This window comes from Halichoeres trimaculatus, unplaced genomic scaffold (assembly GCF_033239565.1).
Source record: "Halichoeres trimaculatus isolate MK-OKI-2021-1 unplaced genomic scaffold, fHalTri1.1 fHalTri1_scaffold_38, whole genome shotgun sequence".
Taxonomy (NCBI): domain Eukaryota; kingdom Metazoa; phylum Chordata; class Actinopteri; order Labriformes; family Labridae; genus Halichoeres; species Halichoeres trimaculatus.
This window is the reverse complement of record NW_027437216.1, coordinates 47,109-57,284: the sequence shown is the minus strand read 5'-3', so window position 1 is coordinate 57,284 and position 10,176 is coordinate 47,109.

Below are 10,176 nucleotides of genomic sequence, written 5' to 3'. Positions count from 1 at the left end.
TCAGAATACTTTTAATCCACCTGCACTCCTGGTTTGTCATCGCCAAGCAGTGCCTTTGGTGATACACTGTATACTCTCCCAGTGTCTCCACCTCATCCTCCTTACAGTAATGTACTCCATCTTTTTAGATCACGTTAAAAATAAAGACTAAAACAGAGAAATATGGGAAATCACGGGTAAATCCTGAGTGACATACATTTATTTTGTCTGTTTTTTTCTTCGTCTTTTCTCTCCCTCTATTCTTTGAATGAAATGAAATGAGAGAACCAGCTATATACTCAGTATCAGATGTTAAGGCTGTTTATTGTTTAACTGTAAGATGTGCATCAAACTTCCAGCTGCCGTCAGGTTGACTTTCCATTATGACAAACGGCTTTAATCTGACATCAGATGTGACGGGAAAGTTAATATAGATATAACTGTATATGCTGGTTCAGACAGTTACATTAAACAGTGATTGCTGTGATTGTTTACTGCATCAAAATGTGTGTGACACTCTGGAAACCTGCCTCTGAGGCTTTGATGACATGTGGGCACATGTGCGCCTGTCACCAAATCACAGCTGCGTGGGGTGCGCTCCGCCTTGCGCCGAGGATAGACCAGGTTGGAGCTGGCGAGCTTTCAGCGCACTTTTTTGGCACGAAATTGTCACTGCCCCAACATGAATCTGCTGACACCTCCCCCTGGTGCGCCGTCAACTCCCCCAGTTGCGCCGTCACACCCATCTCTGCGCAGACGGTCTACCAAATTGTCAAATTAGCAGCGCACGGTGGTGCGCCACACGAAATTAGCACTGCGCAGGCTGCGCCAGGCTTGCGCCCCCTGCGCTGCGCCACGAAATTAGAGCCCCATGTGTCAATGTCAATGTGGCTAGCTAGCACACAGCGTTTTGTCATGACTGGTACCATGGGGACAGTTACAACTGTTGCAACTGTCCCCATGCTATTAGGTTAGTCACATTAGAAGAGACCACACAACTATATTTTTTAAGGTTTTCAGTTCAGAATAGGAAAAAATAATATATTTTATTGCTCATGATGACCAGAACAGGCAATCATATGGAGAAACTAACGCTAATGATAAACAGAATAATTTCCCAAATAACTTGTTAAGCAAAAATTAGCAATAAGTTATTATTGTATGTTGTATGTGTCATATACACTTGTCATATAGTGAATGAATCATCTAAGAAATTGTAAAAAAAGAAATGATTCCATTCTTTTTGTCCCAAAATGCAACATTGGGTTTTTATAGCTTCAGCAACATCTGCACATTGACTCAAGGTAGGCCCATGTTTTCAACAAAACAAAACTAATTAAATACCTTAAAGTTGTACAGAAAAGAAAATTGAATTTGAGCCCACTCTGGGTCATACCATTAGTATTTGTCCTATTTCGACAAAACACTGAGGATAATTAGTGAAAAATTAATGTTTTTTTTATATATACATGTTGCAACCGTCCCTGATCTGTGTTGCAACTGTCCCCAGGTTTGGGGTCAGTTGCAACGTCTGAATTCCTCTATTCAAATGAATATTGTGATTAATATGTTATAAGTAGCCATCTTTAAATGACATAGGCATTTAGCAGACAGATGTAGGTTTAATATGTAAAGATTTGGTGAGACTAGTCCAAATATTCTCCGAGTAACTAAGAGTAATGTCAAAAGTGTTGCAATTGTCCCCAGTCTCCCCTATTAGTTTTTTATACCAAATTTTAAGAATAGTAGAGCAAGCAAAGTAAGCTTAAGTAAGAGTATATGGTTCAATCAGTGCAGTAGAAATAATGCTATCAGTGTATGAGTGCATGTAAAAGTACCTTTGTATGTGTGTGTGTGTGTGTGTGTGTGTGTGTGTGTTAGTGTGTGTGTGTGTTTGTGTGTTTGTGTGTGTGTGTGTGTGTGTGTTTGTGTGTGTGTGTGTGTGTGTGTTTAAGTGTTTGTTGTGTGTGTGTGTGTGTGTGTGTGTGTGTGTGTGTGTGTGTGTGTGTGTGTGTGTGTGTGTGTGTGTGTGTGTGTGTGTGTGTTTAAGTGTTTGTGAATGAGAGTCTTTTTGCTCTGATTCTCATTAGCACAGGAAGAGGTCTTTTATAGGAAATGGATGGATAATGGCTCTTTTACACACAGGCACACATATGATGCTATCTTCCCTGCTGCACCCTCTTTAAAGCACCCAACCTTCAGTGAATGCTTCATGCACTACATGATGTCTTTTTGGCTGACTTGAACTAGTTAAGTGGTTGCACTTCCTGCACAATCATGAGGGAAAACTTCTGGCTTTTTTCTATTTCCCTGTTTTTTGGTTTGGTTTCAGGTTTGTCAGAGGCTTCACAACAGACAAAACTTTTCTACTGAAATTTCTGTAATAACCAGCCATACTTAGGAAACGTCTTAGTGATCTCCAAGTGGAGGGAACAGGAAACTCTACAAGAGTAATCTCACCCTTTAGGGGACGAACCTGGCCCTGGCCCACCTGTCAGCCTAAATATGTTACAGTGGCCTGATTTGGTCACATTTGGCCTGATTCAGAGTAAGTGATGCGTCAGCAGTTCAGAACACTTTTCTGCATATGTTCCTCCCTGGTGGTGATGTAAACAATGAGGTCATCTAAATAGGCATTACAATTGAAAAATGCCAAACACCGTAACAGTGTACTGCAAAAACTGATCAGGAGTCACAAAGAGATTTCAGGTGCAGGCTTGGTTAAAGGCACATGCCAGTAACCTTTGACCAAATCTAACTTGATTACAAACTTTGCTGTTCTTTAGTTATCTTCACAGTCTTCCATACAAGGTAAGAGTCAGGAACAGTCAGTATGTTTACATGCAGTCAGTAACTCTTTTATATTTGGAATACTAGCAATGACCAGGTAAAGGCAATGTTAACACCAATAACCCTTTTGAAAAAAAACAATGTGCTCATATTCCGGTTTTTAAAAACCCCAAAATCACCCCTAGGGTACTCCTTTTCTAACCCGAACATTTGGTCATGTATACACCTATTGGGATATCACCATTGAAAGGAACATTCATTTGTGTTTTGAGTATGTTCTGTCTGCAAGGAATCTTGGTCTTCTGGGTGTAGGAAGTCCGACGTGCTGCTGTTGTTGTTGTTGCTATGGGTACAGCAAGTTGAAGCAGAGATGACACGCATTGCATCATGACGTCCATGCATCAAGATGCTGCCTGTGCGTTGCTGTTTTGATCGGGATACCATGTAAACAGGAAGAACTCTGTTTGCTCACATATGCAAACAGGTTGTTCTGAATGTTCCAGAAATATGAATACTGACCTTAACCCAATATTGACTGCATGTTAACAGCATTAACCTCTTTGAAATCTATGATGAACTGTAGAGAGCCATCTGATTTCTCTTTCAACAGGCAGGGGGAGCACAAGGAACTGGAACTGGACGTGGCTAAGCCAGTCTTGAGGAGATACTCAGTCTCTTTTTTCATCATTTCACGCTTTACCTGATTTACGAACTAAGAATGCTGTTTAATGGGACGTGGATCTTTAACACTGACGTCATGCTCAAGCACGTCTGCTTGAGTGGGCAAATCATAAAACAGGCAGAGGTAACTACTTACCAGTCCGCTGACGTCACGCTGCTGATCAGGAGAAAGGTAACTCAATACTGAAGGGAGCTGGGCAAATGAGCGCTCTGATAAACCAAATGGAGCATAACTAAGTCCTGGAGAGGACACTGAGAGTCTGTCATGATCAGGACACACGCGCTGGGTACTAAGGCAGACTCAGCTTCGGTCCCATCAGCAAGCTCGCGAGTGATACTTTTTGATCGTTATCACATGACACACACAGGTCTTGTGTCTCCTCTTTTATGTGCGAGTCACATAACCAGTGTCGCTGAGACGCTCACAAATATCATACATCTGACTAATTTGGCCAAGAAGGCAGAACCAGGAACAGGTAACAGGAACAAAACTTTCTCACCTGCCTTAAAATGCAAGGGAACAGCAGAATGATCACAACGGCATTTCACAACATTCTGAGAGGAGGACAGACTCTTTTTTTAACATGTTTTTATTGCATTTTCATGAACCTACATTCATTATTATCAGTGACACAAAAGCCAAAATGGACTAGGAAGGAACACTTCAGGTGCTAGTGGAAAATATCAAGAACCACTTGAACATGAATGAAAACCTCCCAGACAAGCAAAAGCAAACTCAAAAAAAAACCAAACCAAACCAAAACAAAACAAAACAATAAAAACACACAAAAAATACCCCCATTTATATTTAGCACAATACAATACTTTTGCATTGTATTGTGCTAAATATATATGGGGGTATTTTTGGTTATATACAATACATTGTATTTTATTTGAGATCTGTGACGAGAATGAATCTGTCCCCTAATGAGATCAGCACCGTGCTGGTAAACCAAAATCTCAAAACCCAAATATGAAATAACCAGTCAATCAATCATCTTATGGATTTCTCAGATCCCCTTTCCCTTACTATAGTTCCAGTCTACAAATCAAATTTGTCCAAGCCATTGCTATGCAAAAAGACACGAAGGCCATAAAACAGATTACATGTATTTATAAGTGCTCGAAACAGAAATTGACAGAAGTAATGTTTCTGTATTGCTGTCATTGTAGATATATACAATGTGATAAGACCAATCCAAAAATGCATTGGCTTTTACTTGTATCAATGGCTCATTATTATCTCATCACAAAGCCATAATATACAGGTCCTTTGTGGCTGTTCAATATTAAAATGAATACATTTTCATGTGAAATGTTTGTTTTGAATCTAGCATCTAAATTCTTAAAGAAATCATACTTAAAGGATGAAATCGGAACAAATCTCTAAAGGTTCCCTGATATACAAAGATATGTATCCTGATCCTACCACAGTAACCCAACCTGTTAATTGAACAACTTTACAGGTCTCAGAATTTGATGTTTTTTTTTTCCCACTTTGAGAATATGTATGTGGCCAAATAATTTGTAAGTATTTTAGGTGTACACCAACTGTAAGTTGGTCAGACACATCTCTAAAGAATTGAATTTGTTGAAAGAAATCATGAAAAAAAAAAAAAAAAATTCCAGTCAAAATTCAATAACTTCTTAAACTTGTAATGCTTAGCTTTACATTTGATTTCAAAAGATGCACCAGACTTTAGTGAAGGTGATTTGACCCAATTTGATGATTTATTATTTGTGTTTGAGTAGGTTTTGGGGTAAAGTGTGCACCCTGGCTCACACCTATGGCAATGATCATAAAATAGGTCATAGTACAGGCCCTGGATGACTTTTGGATTACTACAAATACCACACAATAAACAAAAAATTGGGCTGTGGGCAAAATTACATGTATTGTGAAAGAGGTCCTTTAAAAGGTTTTAATTGTGTTTTCTTAAGATAAATAAACTTGTCTTCTGTAGAAAAAATGTATCTTCTTCCTATAATTCTAAAGATCAAAACTGTCATGTTCAAATACCAGTTGCGCTAGCATGGCTGCAGCTGTTAAGTTTTATTCAGTCCCCGTTGATATAATGCCATTGCATATGAAACAGAAACAAATTGCTTTTAACTTTCACTTGGTCGGATTTTCAGAACAAAATAAAAAAACATAGATAAATAAATGAATAAGTACATTAATAATAATGATAATAATAATCATAGCTGTGCGTGACTATTAAATGCGATGCACATAATGTCAAAATTGTGCTGCCCACTATACTTTGTTTTTATTAGTCTGAAGATGTGAAGTAGTTAATGAAACTTTTTATGTCTAAAACACAGAACCTGTCAATGTTAATGTGCTTTCCTTTTCTATGAATAGTTTCCCCTTAGGTGATCCAGGCAGGCTGAACGTGCAGTGAAATTTGAGAGCTGCTACTTCAGTACTGACTCAAGAGTACAGAGATCTTTTACATGCTATTTAGTAAGAATTAATGGTTCATAATTGGGAGAAGTTGACAGCATGACTGCAGGATTTATGTAACTTGACAGAATAGTTTGGTTGCACTTTAGATTACAGCCCGCGTCTGACAGTGTAGTTTCCCGTCTCTTACAGTGTAGTTTCCTCAACTGTTGGGGTAACTCTCACACATGCACCATGACATTTTGCAGTATCTATGGGGTAGTTATGCTTGCGTCTTACAATGCAAGTCCTGGAGTCTTAAAGTGTAGTTTCCCGTGTCTTACCTTGAACTTATCAAAACAGTGTAGTTTTCCTGGACATATGCTTTTGCTGTGAAAACCTTGATGTGCCACTTCCTCTTAAGAATAAGCATGGATACAGATTATGTAGACCAATGATAAAGTCAAAAGCTGTAATGTATTGATGAGTATGGGTTTCACATAATAATGACATGCAGACGTATAAAATATCTTTATTTTTTTAAACACACAGAGACTCCACAGTGTAATTCTCCTTTTAAGTTACCGATCCATTAAGATCACACTTGTCTTTGCTTACTGGCTAACTATCCAGTATTTCCTTTTATAAATTTTCTTCATTGTTGTGTTATAAGCATTTTGTATATAATTTTATTCAGGCAACTTAATGGGCAGACAGGGGTCCTTAGGATTTTGCGTATTTGCATTCATGCACTTGTGCGGGCAGCTTGGGGTCCTAAAAGTTGTATAGCCCGAACCGAGATTCCGCGATTGTTTAAAAGCATCTTCAAAGCATCGTATAAGTTACCAGTGATGCATTCTCGAGGAAGTAAGTATTTCAATAGCTTACAAGTTATGTTTAAGGGGTGTTTAGTGGGGAATAAACATTTAGTTTATGTGGCGGGAATTTGTATATTTCCCTTACATTGCGCTGTTAATGCTAATAGCTAGTGGGCACATCATTTACATCTGGTAGACACTGGGTGCTTCTCTAAGCTTCAAAGTTCCATCCTCGCCTTCTCCACTGGCCTCCTCCACTTGTGTCTTAGTCCGAGATGCATGCCAGAGACACATGAAACGAAGAGTGGAGAGAGGAGACGAGCAGGTTCATTTTATGAGCATTGAGATGTCCTCTCCTCCGGAGCAGAGCGTCAAGCGATGTCTTTTAGTGATGACGGCGTCACAGCTGGATAAACCAGTCTGAACGCATGGGAGAAACTAAATTAAGGAAAATAATGTAAACAACAGGGCACTCGACCACGGAAAATTCATATTCACTTTTAGATCAGTTTAACATGAGTATGTTCATGAGTGAAAAAGAAAAATGTCACGTTTCCCCAGGCCCAGATTGATAGTTTTTAATTCTTATATTGGGGCCACTTTGTGTTCATAAATAATGTGTTTATTCTGCTATAAGCACTGCTTAGCGCACTGGTGGGACAGGAGGAGAGAGAAGCGGAGCTGTCTGCAGCGGTGCCTTTCATCCATTACGCGCACACAGAAGGACAGAGGTGAAACTGTTCCTGTATCAGCCAATAATGGCATGATCTCACACCCATCACTGATAAAACAACAGTTTGCTACTGTATGAAAATGGCGTGGTTATGTGTTATTTTTAAAGACATTATTGAACTGGCTCGAGTGGGCCAGTGGAGTGCGCAGTCAGCCTTTCAGTTGCACTTTGAGCCTGCGTTTGTTGTCTGTTGTCCGGTCTCTGGGGCTCTTTCTAATTGTCTGTTGTCATCCTCAGTGAGAATGAATGTTGTAATCATCCAAATAAATATCAAACATGTTTGAAAATTATGGGGGCGGCTCTGACGAGTCTGTGAGACAATTGTGGGGCTAAAGATTCATCTGTCAACCGCTCACACTAGAAGATAATCTTGCCCGAACCTCGGGGCCGATTTTAGTCCCCGACCATATTTCCTCCCTGATTGTGGGGAGGACCGAATCTGGGTTAAATCTGGGCGAGAATCCTGGAGTGTGAGCCAGGCTTCACACGTAAACAGCTTATCTTGCTCCATGGAGCTCACGTTTCACACATGTGGACAGCTGACGCTTTATAGCCTGCTCTGATACGCCACAAGGGGGCGTGTCTGTCAGCGAAAAGACTTCTGCGAAGCCTGCACTTGTGTTTCCTCGATTATGCCTCCTCCAGCTCAGTCTCCTCTCTCCTCTCTCCTCTCTCCTCCGAGCGCATTTGGCGCTTTGGAATGTCCTCCAATATGGCTGCTCACAAAGTACTTCCGGTGTCACGGAGGTAGAGGAGATAGGAGACTGCATTTTGGCACATTGGGAAGCACCCAAAGCTCCAAAGTTCCATCCTTCCTTCCTCCACTTGCGTCGTTCTCTTGCGTCTTAGTCCCTCCCACCAGAGATTCATGGGAGAGACGCGCGAACACTTTATTTCCAGATTTATGATCAGTTTCTGAATGATCCTCTGTGCCTGTCCTCAGCTCGTCTTTTCTCTCATTAAACTCTGTTGTGTTTTTGTGAAGTTTCATGTGAAGTCTGAGCTGCTGCATCGATCATACCTCCTCCTATCAGTCTCCTCCATCCTCTCTCCTCTCTCCTCTCTCCTCTGAACGCAATTCTCGCTTTGGGACAGTCTTCTAATGGCGACTGGGAAAGTACTTCCGGTGTCGTGGAGGAGATAGGACAGAGGAAGCACGAAGTTAACGCATTGAGACGCACCCACTGTCTTTGATTCACCTTCTGTTATTTATTGTTTCAGATACCATACACTGCCAACCCTGTTGAGATGCACTGCTGATAAGTGGCTGTTGGACGTTAATGTCACACACATTATTCATCCTCTTCATTCATTCAATCTCCATGCATCCTGCTGTTGCTGTAATGCTGTTTCTAAAAGGATACATAAAAGACCGAACTGTGAACTGTGTATCTGCCTTTACTCTCTGACGGAGTATCTGTGTGGATAAAGTGTCCCAGCATTATTCAGCATAGAAACACAGAAGTCAGTAGCTTCCACAGTTCCACTGCAACAACCCAGCACTTTACCTGTAACTACTGGTCAACACCTGGAACTGGGCTGGATTATAAAGTGCACACTAGTAGTGGGTAGTTAAGCAGTAAGTAAAGCCAACAAGTGTGCAATTTATAATCCAGCCCAGTTCCAGATGTTGACCAGTAGCTACAGTAAAGTAGAAGGCAGTAACACAGTAAGTAAAGCCAGAAAGTGTGCACTTTATAATCCATCCCAGTCCCAGATGTTGACCAGTAGTTATAGGTAAAGTGCTGGATTGTCGCAGTGAAACTACTGGACAGTTAAACAGTAAGCAAAGACAAGTGTGATCTTAATGGCTGGGTTACTTAAAAGGTAAATTACTATGTGTGGTCTCTGTGTGTTAAAAAAAAAAAAAAAGATATTTAATACGTCTGCATGTCTTGTCATTATTTTGTGAAACCCATACTCATCAATACATTACAGCGTTAAGTACATCACTGGTCTACATAATCTGTAGCCATGCTGATTCTTAAGAGGAAGTGGCACATCAAGGTTTGCACAGCAAAAGCGTGTGTCCAGGAAAATTATAGTCCTGATTAGTTCAAGGTAAGACACGGGAAACTACACTTTAAGACTCCAGGACTTACACTGTAAGACGCAAGCTTAACTACCCCATACCGCAAAATGTCATGGTACATGTGTGAGAGTTACCCCTACGGTTGAGGAAACTACACTGTAAGAGACGGGAAACTACACTGTAAGATGCGGGCTGTAATCTAAAGTGCTACCAATAGTTCAATATTGCTGTAGTGACTTTTAAATCCTTCCTGTAACCCCAGGCTCACGCTGAATCCTGTGCGAGTCCAGTGCAGCTTCCACATGTAATCCGTATCATTAAAATCACTGTTGTAGGCTCACATTAGCTCTGCGCGGTGCGAGTCCGGTTGTGGGAGCCATAAGACTCCGCAAGAAGTCTATTTTTCCTGGACGCCAGAGAGGGTCTGCATCAAGCTGAATGAAATATGACAAGCTATACAGGAAGTAAATTGTCGGGTGGCATTAAGATCTGTTGTTCTTTAAAATAAAATCAGTGTTCAAACAAATGTAACACGACTCTTCTTTGACAGCACAGTAGTGCTAGTTGTAAATGTAAACATTACATCACACCCGGTGACACAAGGTCACAAAAGTGAGCAGCACAGCACCTCCTCACTCATTTTGACGTCAACAATGGACGACGAGAGACTCATCCTTGAAGTGAAAAGTCATTCCATTTTATTTTTTTTAAATTATAAGGATAATACAAGAAAAAAAAAAATTTTTTTTAAATAGTA